This window comes from Anabrus simplex, chromosome 2 (genome assembly GCF_040414725.1).
Source record: "Anabrus simplex isolate iqAnaSimp1 chromosome 2, ASM4041472v1, whole genome shotgun sequence".
NCBI lineage: Eukaryota > Metazoa > Arthropoda > Insecta > Orthoptera > Tettigoniidae > Anabrus > Anabrus simplex.
In genome coordinates, this window is record NC_090266.1 from 705,741,918 (window position 1) to 705,754,289 (window position 12,372).

Genomic DNA, 12,372 nt, shown 5'->3' on the forward strand with positions numbered 1-12,372 from the left:
AATCTATAAACTTAAGTGTGATCAATGTTTTGCCACATACGTGGAGCAAACAGGTAGGTGTTTTCAAACTAGATATCTCGAACACATCAATGCCAACAGACACAAGAAGTATTCTGCTATGAGTGTCCATTATGGGAGATACTGGTCACCAATATACTGACATAAATAGAGACTTGACCATTTTCAAAAAAGTGAGCAAAGGGAACCTGATGAGCAATTACGAAAATATTTATAATAGGTTTGGACCAGAGTATTAACGCAAACAAAAATTTGAATGACATACAAGAGAACAAAAATTCGTTATATGAACAGATACCATCGCTTTTATCATCACAAAAAGTTAATAATTTGAAGTAGCCGCCTCTAAAACAAACCTCCCGCTCTACCTATAGGCCGAGATATTCCCCTTCCCCTACTATTAGCACTATTCCCCCCCTACCACCCCTCGCAAAGTTCCGCTTATGAGAGGAAACATAATTATAACATGCGCAGTAGCGTAACGAGAAGCAAGTCAGAGCAAGGCTCAGTTGTGAACTAGCTATAGGGAGTTTCACCAAATTTGATGGTAAGCTTTTACGTCACGCATTCGTGATGGAAACTTATTTCTTAAATTTCCGAGGGGTTTTAAACCCATTCATTTTTATATCTCTCTTTCCAGACCTTGTCTTTAAAAAAAAAAAAAAAAAAAAAAAAAAGTAATATTCATAAGAATTAAACCATCAATATGGTGGTCATGCAGCGCTAATCTTTGCCATATGACAGGCTATCTCACAAGCTTCAGATTCCTTCTACCAGATACAGCTTATGTTTTGAAAGAAAATTCCATATGAGTTAAAGCTTTTAAATATTCCGATGTGGATTTGGTCCCATTCCTATTCCGAGGCCAGAATTTGTCTCCCTCAGTCAGCACACTGAAACTACTGGCTACCAACATTGCATGTAATATTTTCAAGAAAAGTTATTCAAAATTTAACATTGAAGAAAGACTTTTTGCAAGAAGATACTATTTTTTTTGTAAATAGTGTGTATATTTGTCTTATTTTCAACAGTTCATAAAGGACTAGGGTTCTTTCATTTTTATATTGCTAGACAGCAACAATGAGCATTGTATTCTGTTACGAGACATTATGGCTGGCATGTCATGCTTCAAGAAGTGTTTCAAATTTTAACAATGAAGATAAACATTTTTTTGCAAGAAGTGAGGACAATTTGTGTAAATAATGTGTATATTTTATCTTCTTAAATAGTTCTTTAAAGACATGGGTTCTTCCATTTTTTCTTTTTCCAATTACTAGACAGCAACAATGAGTTGTGTGCTCTACTACAATATGTTATGGCTAATGAAGTCTCAAATGAGATGAAACATGTTCCAGGATATGTGTAATATGTTTTTATATTAAATATTTTCACTTGTAAAGTGAGATGTTTTGATTGGGTGGACAATTGAACCTAACATTGTTGCTTAATTTAAACTGTATCAATACGGATCTATATGATGAAGTTCGTAAATTGTACCCCTCTACATCACCGTTTTCGCCACTATCTTCCACCTCAATTTCCTCCTCACTCAAAATATCATTCTCAGATTCGGGAATACTAATGTCACTGTCAGAATCCGTCAACAAATCGTCAGTATCGCCACAGTCACATTAGTTTTCGTAAATATCATTAGGTTTCATGCCGCGGCTCGTGGACGCCATGTTGATAATGAAAGTAAACACAGCAGTGACAGTGAAGAACTATCTCTAAAGAAAATGCAGTTCACCTTAAAGGAATGAATGCCAAGGCTGTATACTGCGTAAAGCTTGGTGCCATTTTTTCTCCAGTATACAAAATATATAACCTTAAGGTTGTGTCGGACTAGGTCCGACATAGGACCGGAACTGAAAATTAACCATGTTGGACTGAATACCCCAAAAGGTTAACTTTATACTGTTTATTTATGTGTTCTAATTCTTCTTCTTTCTGTTTTAACTATTTTATCTGTTTCAACTGTATTAGTAGTTTTAAAAATGGTTTCACTTGCATAAGTTATTTATGGCAGTGTGACTCTTTTATAATGTCTTAATTTTGCTGCTTCGATAAGCTTTTTTTTTTTTTTTTGTACATAGTCTTGGTAATATAATTTGCTTTGTTTTATTTATTTATTCTGTTATGCCAAGCTGGTTTCTCATTAAAATTATAAGGTATGATTTCTCAACAAGGTATGATTGATCAACAATTTTTATTCTTGCCCATCAATTATTTTATTTACCAGTGGGGGATGTATAAACATGATCTTAGTTTTTTCAAAGGATATTGTAAGACCTATTTTTTGTGCTATTTCCTGTAGAGATATAATTTGGTGTCGAGTTTCCTGAATATTGTTGGATAATAGAGCAAGGTCATCAGCGAATCCTAAACAGTTTAAACTTAAATTTCGTTTGGAGTTTCCAACTTTTATGGTTAAACAAAAGTGATATTCAATCAAATAAAAAAGGTCTCTCAACAAAATTAGTGCTAATCTCGCTTCCCGCTGGTGAGGGTTGACTTTGTACCATTCCCTTATTATAAATTCTAATGCACAATTAAGGGCTGGTTCTACCACCTACTGGTAAAGTAGTGCGTAACTTGCCCTCCGCGTACAAGGATGTTTCCGTTCGACCACTCCCAGGTAGCGCTATCGGCAGCATAAATTGTAGTTACCCGATAAGACTTTACCTGCCGGCAAATTTTGAGAGCTGAACATTATTAGCTGTATTTCTGGTGACATACAACTTAAATTAGCTTAGTATAATGAAAAAAGCATGATAGCGTAGCAGTGATCGATATTGTATTGCAGGATTTTGAACATTAATGCTTCTCTTGAGTTGCAACGGTCACACCAGCCTCTCGCATCAGTAGCGTAGGGAACACATTTCATACGTCAAGCTTTCGCAAAGAAACTTGAAAAGGATATAAAATCAAAACCTATTTGAAATAATTTCAAATAGGCTTTAATTTTCTACCTTTTCAGTTTTCAGACACCAGCTATAAGTTAGGGTGTGTGTCCTAATTACGCCAAGCTTGCTCTTAGCGTAATGGCTAACGTGCTCGCTTCCTAATATGAGGTATGCAGGTTCGAATCTTCATTATAATGAATTGGTATCGGACTTTGCAATCATTGGTCCAACCTTCTCTAACAAAAATTCAAAATTTTTCTGGCTCATCCGCGTAATTCTCCTATGACCATGCTGAATAACAATCTACGCTGCTGCCTGCAGTTATCTGCAAAGACATCCTCCTCGGTCTAAGTGGGGTGAGAAACTGTTGCCTTGATGGAATAACGTTTGTAGTTGGCAACACGTCTCAACAAGTGACGCATGCTACACCCGGCAACACATGTAGCATACCACATCTTTTCTGCCTCACTAACAACAAGCCGCATGCTACAAATAGCAGAATTTGTTGCCAGCCGCATGCTACATGTCACCGTTTGCCGCAGGCAGTGGACTTGTATCTTCACTCCTTTCCATGCTGATTTTCATTCCATAATTTTCAGTGATCTCCCTCGACAGGTCCAGTTGCCCTTGTAATTTATCTCTGTTTACACCCCACACAACAGTATCATCAGAATTACCTTCAGCACCCTGTCACCATATTTTACCTTTGCCTCCTTCACAATTTTGTCCATAGCCATAATGAATAACAGTGGTGAAAGCACCCTTCCTTGTTGTATTCTGCAGTCACCGAGAGAACCGAACCTGACGTAAACAAAGAACATCGCGTATCCGTGTCAACGGTCTGAACGCTGATTGGAGACTCGCTGAGCTACTCCTGAGCATATGGCAAGAACCACGTGGGCCGCCTTGGAACTGTCATTACTTCATTTGATATCAGCGATTACATCAGAGTTAGCTCTACATACACTGTTGCCAGGTACAACTGATGTCAACATGTAGTTGACACGCAGTATGCGAATTACGACACAAATTATACTCACTGTCTGTGAGAAATAAACAACAATCGAATGGCAAATGATATCTAGATATTTAACATATCAGAAAAGAAAGGTAGATTTGAATTTATGGCTGAAACGTAAATACGTAATAAATCAAATACAACCGCTCATACAAGTGAAATTTCACACATTTAATATTTCAGTAAAATAAAATTCTAGAGGGGAACTTAAAGCATAAGAAAGGCAATATTAAAACAATAAAAAAGTGCAGTACTTTACCTAATCAGAATCTGATAAAGGACGAACTCCTTCCAAGTTGGATTCTTCTCTCTCCTCTTCATCAATTTTCGCCCAGCTTGCCTAAATGCACAAATTTTCCTCAAATAATCCCTCTGCCAAAGCAGTACGTCTTTGTGTTAAAAAACAAGGGTTTTCTGTTTCTTTTGACAAATTCAAAACTTATTTCCCAATAAAGCTTATAAAATGTTGTTCTTTTATAATCGGTAATTTTGGGATCATCATTCACAAAATCCATTGATTTTCCCACTGTTGGCTGTTTGTTTCTCTCGAACATGTACTTTATGCCGCACAGTACTTCTAACAAATTCATTGCACTGAATCTCTAACGCAGGTTTCTGGCATTTCTTTGGTTTCCCAGGTGGTGTTACCAATCCTGGGTTCAGTCGTTCGCTGCACGCGGAATTAGTGTTCCACTCGGAAACACCAGTGAACTCGGATTTCAATATCCTTTAAAACTAAAGTCGTGTATTTCTCACAAAATTTATGAAACACATTCAATAAAATTGTCTTCTCGCCACTTTTCAAAGGTTTTCCTTTGCGATGCTTAACAAACTCAGCTCGGTGATCCATATTGCACAAGAACAAGTAATGTCTCGCTCACTCACTCACTCACTCACTCACTGTATCTGCTTGCTTCCCATGCTCACAGCTTAAGAAATGGCGGGTCAAGCATGTGCACATGCGTCCCTGGCGCTCTTCAATTTAAATTGCTTGTTTATATTAAATAACAATGAATACAATAGTTTTTTGTGTATTTTTCTGGCTTAAATTATTTGAGGAATTATATTTCGGACATTTTGCATGTAGGATTGCATTAGCCATGATGTGGCTAACAAACTAGTTTCATATCTCCACGTAGGTGTCCTGCTGCGGGAGCACTAACCAATAAACTTCAACCCAAGCATGTGCTCTTGTTTACACCACGACTGATTCTCTGGGTGAAATCTGTATAGTCAGTTTCATTCCAAAACCAGTCTGTCCTCCCCACATGTGTCTGCAACAATTTTTGTACATTGCTGTAATATATTCTATAATTTGTTTTCCTAATGTTCTTTGTTGCATTATTTTTCATACCTTTGCTCTAGGTAAGCTATAGCAAGCCTTTTATAAATCAAGGAATATCATCACCATATCCGGTCTGTATTTTCCATTAACTGCCTCATACTGAAGATGACTGAGCTCCATAGCTGCAGTCGCTTAAGTGCGGCCAGTATCCAGTATTCGGGAGATAGTAGGTTCGAACCCCACTGTCGGCAGCCCTGAAGATGGTTTTCCGTGGTTTTCCATTTTCACACCAGGTAAATGCTGGGGCTGTACCTTAATTAAGGCCATGGCCGCTTCCTTCCCACTCCAAGCCCTTTCCTGTTCCATCGTCGCCGTAAGACCTATCTGTGTCGTTGCGACGTAAAGCAACTTGAAAAAAAAAAAAAAAAAAAAACCTGATGGAGCCTAGAGTTTGTGTACTACTGAAACACTCAGGGAAGTTCAGTATGCAGTTACTGAAAACATATGAAGTAAAATTCCCTAAAATGGCAAACTGTGAAGAATAGCTTCAAAAAGCAACAAATAGCCGAATAAGGAAAAAGAGCCTTTAAAAACCCCCGGGAATGACCAAATATGACCAATAAACTGATAAGAGGAGACTGAAAGGGGCAACCAAGGGATGATGGCCTTAGAATCATGAGACTACTTGTGATTAGTACCATTACCTGAGGAACACTCTGGGTTGACATTACTTGCGATTAGTACCATCGTGTGCATTCCACTGTGGCAGGAGAATGGGCACTCAGCTGCACAGACTAGTGTCTAGTGAGAGATTGTGCCGAGCGCTGCACTCGAATGTATTGGTTCCACTGTGTTCAGAATGGGTCTGTGTTACCTATGAGTAGTACCAGTTATACGAGGAACACCGTGGGTCTACATTACCTGCGGTTAGTACCAATATGTGAGGAACACCATGGGATTAGTACCATTATATGAGGAACACCAGGGGTGTGTGTTGCCTGTGTGTGGTAACATAATGTGTGATACACCGTGGGTCTACATTGCCTATGATTAGTACTACTATGTGAGCAACACCTTAAGTATATATGGCCTGTGATTAGTACAACTAATACCATGGATCTAGCCAGCAAACATGATTAGTCCCACTTTGTGAGGAATACCACAGGTCTGCGTTGCTTTGTGAGTAGTGCCCTTATGTGAGAAACACCATGGGTTTGTGTTACCTGTGAGTGGCACCATTGTGTGTGACATACCATGGGTCTGCATTACCTGTGGTTAATACCACCATGAACGTACATTACCTATGATGAGTACCAGTATAGGTGGAACATCATGGTTCTGCTTTACCAGTGATTAGTGCTATTATGAGGGGCTAGTGACCTGGATTTTGGACCTCTGGACAACAAGCATCTCAGAAAATAAGGCATTGTGAATTGGATCCACTGATTGTTTTGAATACATGTTCATTTTTTCATCATCATCTGTTTTAGATTCTAGTCAGTGGATACATTTTGAAGTTTTAATCATCGTTTCATTATGTTGCACCTTGTACCATTAGTAGCTGATGACCTAGCTGTTAGGCCCCTTTAAACAACAATCATCATCGTCATAATCATCACCGATAAACTGAAAAAAAATGAACTTGAAAAATGGCAGGTTTGACAAAAAAAAAATTACTATAAAAGTACAATTTCTGTAACCAGCAGCCTATACTTTGGATTTTATTGAATATCATCATATGGGATTTAAGGAAGAATGAATTTAATGAGAATCCAATCCCTGGATATTATGCATCTTCCTCATCAGTTATTACTGGTGATTTACTGAATATGCTCTGTAAAAGAACATTACCGGGCGAGTTGGCCGTGCGCGTAGAGGCGCGCGGCTGTGAGCTTGCATCCGGGAGATAGTAGGTTCGAATCCCACTATCGGCAGCCCTGAAAATGGTTTTCCGTGGTTTCCCATTTTCACACCAGGCAAATGCTGGGGCTGTACCTTAATTAAGGCCACGGCCGTTTCCTTCCAACTCGTAGGCCTTTCCTATCCCATCGTCGCCATAAGACCTATCTGTGTCGGTGCGACGTAAAGCCCCTAGCAAAAAAAAAAAAAAAAAAAAAAAAGAACATTAGTGAGAGAAACTGTGTACCATTTTGAAAACATCAAGCTTCATTATGATTCCTTGATAAGATATTATGGATACAATAGGCATTTTGTAATTGTTTGCTTTATCACAGAAGTATTTGTGATTTTCACTTTATTGAAATTGTCTGGTCCATATTGGGAATGGGGGGGGGGGATTTTAAAGAAAAATAATTTATATAAAATTGTAGAACATAAGTTTGAATATGAAAAATAAATATATGTTCATTCCATTCTGTTATTTATCCATGTTCATTCATGTGTATATTTGTGGTGGACATGGTAGACCCAAAGTGTTGCCATTGACTTTTCATCTAGGCAGCTTGAAGTTCGAATCATGGCCATTGCATGCGTGATTTCTGAAATAAACAGTCATGACCCTGGAAGTCCTGTAGTTATGATCACAATATCAATAGCCGGGTAGAACTACAAGCTTGCATACATATTTTGCCTCGTAAAGCTTTGATCAGTGAAAGCATTTTTTGGATCAATTAAATATATGATTTCAAAAATTGGTTGGTGCACAACGAAGAAACAAGGTATAGATCTGATTTATCAAAATAATTATTTCACAGATAAAAATACCTTACAGGAACTACGTTTGAATAGTGATAAATATCTGACTTACATAATTTGGCTCATTTAGTTTTCCTTTTACAGAACATATTTGGTTCTGGTAGTTGTGTTTATACTGTATCAAGAAAGAGATTATATACTTCAGTGAAAGCATAAAACAGTGATAAATGAAAAATACAGTATACTCTCCAATTAACTGGACTAATCCCAGGAATCTTTGCTTTTTTGTGCTTTCAGTACTTTCGTCATGCATAAGCACACAAAGTTCATTTCTCCTTGTGGTGGGCCACACAAAGTGTAAGTGTTCTGGCACACACTGTTTTTTGTGTTATTTTGAAAATTATTTTCAGTGTTGTGTGTTTACCACTGAAATACAGGTAAGTATAATATACAGTTACAGAGGAAATGAATAGTCTTGTTGTCCTATGCTTTATTGCAGAGTTGATATCTCAGAACATGGCAATGTTTGCATTCAAACTCCTCGCTGAAATCATAATATCAAAGGGACAAAAGTAATATCTGAATAGTTAAAAAGATAACCTGGCAATCTCATGATTTTGCTTTCTCTTTACTGATCAAATAAATAATCCATTGGTTTTTGTGGATTCATTTTTAAAAACAAATATTGTTAAAACTAATGAACTATCAATGTTTGTTTCAGAAATTATCTTATATATTCCCATCAAATAGGTTGTATGTTTTTTTTTTTCTTTCTGTGACACAGGATTTTGTCATCCTGATCTAGTACACTAGCTTTTCATTGATGTTGATTGAGTGGGGAAAGCACTGTAACTAAGCCTTTGTTTAAATGTATTGTGTACACTGATGGTTGTATGGTTTTACTTTATTCAAAACTTTTATTTTATTCCAGCGCACTGTGGCAAGGTTTGTTTGTTGTCATAGTACTGAATTAAGCAAAACTTCATTTACTTCATTTCATGAAGATATTATTTCGTTCAGTTGATAGTACTGAAATGGAAGGACTCCAGTCCGAAATTCTTTTTACTACCACCCGTCCCACATTCCGTCTCAGATGTAGTGACTTCGGAGTTTTGAAATACATGCACATTGATGCTGTGGGAGGTAATACAAGGTAAGTCTGAATTGTATTGCTATCTGTTTTAATGAGAATTTGCCTGCTTTTTCTCTTTTACTGAGTATTTGTGTAGAACTATTTTTCTTGAGTCATGATGTAGAATTATTCTGAATGGCCTCTAAATATTCACTGAGTATATTTTGAATGCTTTACCTGAATGTGATTGTTTTAAGTTATCCTCTGTATCCTTTAGTATTTGATTTCCATGCATTCAGTTTCAAAATAATCTGTTGTAAGTAGAAAGACGGTGAAGGTTAGCATGTTATTGGTTAATGATTATTGGAAATGAGTCAGGTGTCTGTAAAAGTGTACACCATTTCAAAGAGGAGAAATATGTGTTGGAAAAATTCAAGGACTATGGTTTACTACAGTGTTTGAAATATGGAGGTGGCTTGTCATAAACACAGACCAAGCGGGGAAAAAGGGAGAGAGGATTAGAGAGGATAAAATTTTAGTAAGTGATCTGTAAAATTTGGAAGAAAATTGCAGATGAATTGGATGGGATGGGATCAGTGGTGTCACTAATAAAGGACACCCCCCCACCCCACCCCTGCAAAGTACCATCTTGGGTTCGCTTCCTCAAATTCTGACATAGTGTCAGAATGATGTTTCCTACATTAATCATACATACTAGAGTTATAATTAACTGAAACTTACAGAACTGGTATGCATAACAATTTTCCGAAACTTCATTGTTCCGTGGATGCTGTTGTGACAAGTAATAATAATAATAATGTTATTTGCTTTACGTCCCACTAACTACTTTTTAAGGTCTTCGGAGACGCCGAGGTGCCGGAATTTAGTCCCGCAGGAGTTCTTTTTCGTGCCAGTAAATCTACCGACACGGGGCTGTCGTATTTGAGCACCTTCAAATACCACCGGACTGAGCCAGGATCGAACCTGCCAAGTTGGGGTTAGAAGGCCAGCGCATTAACCGTCTGAGCCACTCAGCCCGGCGTTGTGACAAGTAAAGTGAGATAAAGTACAGAAATCAGGGCCACTACTAGCATTGACAAGAATTTTCTACTATCAGAAGTTTGGCCAGTTCACAGCTATTTCCAAATAGCTAACTCGCCACTGTACCGGCCTCGATGTTTCAGTTATATTTTTTGCACTATCAGTTTTAAAATCACTCTGTTGTGTTGAAATGACACATAAATTTCAAAACCATTCTGTGGTGAAATGCCACTAAAGGCCAGTCTCCACTGATTAACATTTAACATCAACATGTTAAATTTAACATGTTGCAATTGATGTGTATATTGTGATTGTGTCTTCCAATTGACTTTGCATGTTAACTCAGAATGTTGAGGTTAACACTTTTAACATGTTGGCGTGTTTTCCGCTCCAAGTGGAAAACATGTCAAGTCAATTTGTTTTTTGTGAGATGTTGGCACAACTTCGGCAACTTCCTTGCCGTTTCCATGTCAACAGCCAAATGACGCAAACGATGTGCTTCTCGTGAAGTAGGATTATAGTTACAACACTCCGCAACATTCATTCTCTTTGTTATAAGCTACAAATACAGTACCGGTACCGGTATGCACACGCGTGTTGTTCTCTCTGCACTATACTAAAATTTATAGTCAGAAATGGAGTGGAGCAAGATTATTTTGGACTTAATTAAAGACATAATAGAAAGGCCTTGTTTGTGGGATGTCTCATCAAAGGAATACAGAGATAAAGCGAAGAAAGCCGACAGTTTCCAGGAACTCTAAATTATCTATAATTATTCCTGCGAGTGCATCGAAAAAAAAATAGCGTCCCTCCGCTCCCAGTACGGTCGAGTATTGCAAAAAAATCAGAAAAGTCGGGGGGCGGGAGCAGACGAAGTTTATACTTCAAAGAGGTTTGCTTTTGAAGCAATGAGCAGGATGAGAAGAGGAAATGTATCTAATAAAACTGCATTTCTAAATCATGAAAAGAAGCAACAGTGGCAGTAACAAAGGTCAAATCCTCTTTCATCTGAGTCCATTGTCCTTGTTTGCAAATACTAGACACCACCTAAATGTATTACCGCAAATTGATGATGAACTACCTATTTATAAACAAAGAAAGTCTAGTTTAACATGTTTATTAAGTGTGGACACAATGTTAAATGAAACCATATTCAACATTTAACATGTTGATGGTGTCACCAGTTAACATTTAACACTTTTAACATTTAACATGTTGTTGTTAAATGTTAATCAGTGGAGACCGGCCTTAAAGCAAACATTGCATTCCTCTGACTTTTGTGCTGCATTCTCACTAAAATTTTCAACCGACACGCCGGATTTGGATTTATCAGAATATGTAACACTACTGGTAATGGAACCTGTTACACAGTGTCTTTCACTCAAAGTGAGCCGGCCGGTCGGCCGGTGTAGCACAGCGGGTAGATGGGCGAGCTGAGGGTCAGACGAACACATGGCAACTCCCTAATTTAGGGGCCGGGAGAGTGCCTGTATGAATTGCGTGTAAATAACAAGCACACATAACAACACATAATCAAAGTAAAATAATTTTTCACCTTGTCACATAAGATGTTGAAAATGTCCTGCACCTGCATCTACACATTTCTGGCTTCATCTAAAGAAACTCAGCGAGTTGCAATGTGCTCGTCTGACTTTCAGCTTGCCCATCTACTCGCTGCGCTGCGCCAGCCGGCCCCACTTTGAGTGAAAGACCCCGTAGAATCTCCCCTTACACATTTAAAGAAACAATTCTTCCAGTTTTTTTTTTACAGATTCTCCCTTTTTGCATTCTCTCTTATGGTTTTGGAAACCATTTAAATACTTACTTCTGCCAGCACTTGAAGTTATAATATAAACTTATGCACACATCACCAAGTCACAAACTGAACTGATCACAACTGACTCTGAATTACCATCCTTATCTGATTAATTCCCTTTGAATGATGTAATGCGATCAGATGTAATTTTCGAGTTCAACAAGAGGGGAGAGCCTGCAACCTACATTGATTGTGGTAAAGTACCTTGGGTGGCCTGGCAGCGCTGATTGACTGTCAGGTTCATTGTGTTGATATTTATGTGCCTGCGTGTGTATGTCCCATCTCAGTCCAGCGCAGCTGCCAATTAATACATAGCTCGGGGATTCAGCATATTGCATCGACTGTGGTACATCGGTATATGCAATGCTCTGAGGGAAAGTTGCAACATGTTTAACATGAATCGTACCTAGCTAAGTAGACGGCTGTTAGATGTCACGTCAGTACAAAAAACAATAAAATTATTTTACATTGCATAATTTAATTTGGCACAGAATGCTCTCATTTGGAAGCAAATGACTTTGGAAAAATAATTGATTTCTTTTCCTTCTTAGTCTTTGAAAATTT

The 12,372-nt window shown here is 37.9% G+C and overlaps 1 protein-coding gene across 2 annotated transcripts in view; it reads left to right on the forward strand.

Annotated features, from left to right (window-relative positions):
- The window catches only part of LOC136863048 (SPRY domain-containing protein 3), a 201,966-nt gene that overhangs the window by 58,208 nt on the left and 131,386 nt on the right, over positions 1-12,372 (forward strand). The window contains exon 3 of one of the 2 annotated variants that reach the window (XM_067139372.2): positions 8,811-9,032. The exons of the other annotated variant lie outside the window; for it this stretch is intronic. The gene's annotated coding sequence lies outside the window, so the exon portion shown is untranslated. The remainder of the gene's footprint in view (positions 1-8,810; positions 9,033-12,372) is intronic. 2 annotated transcript variants of the gene reach the window in all.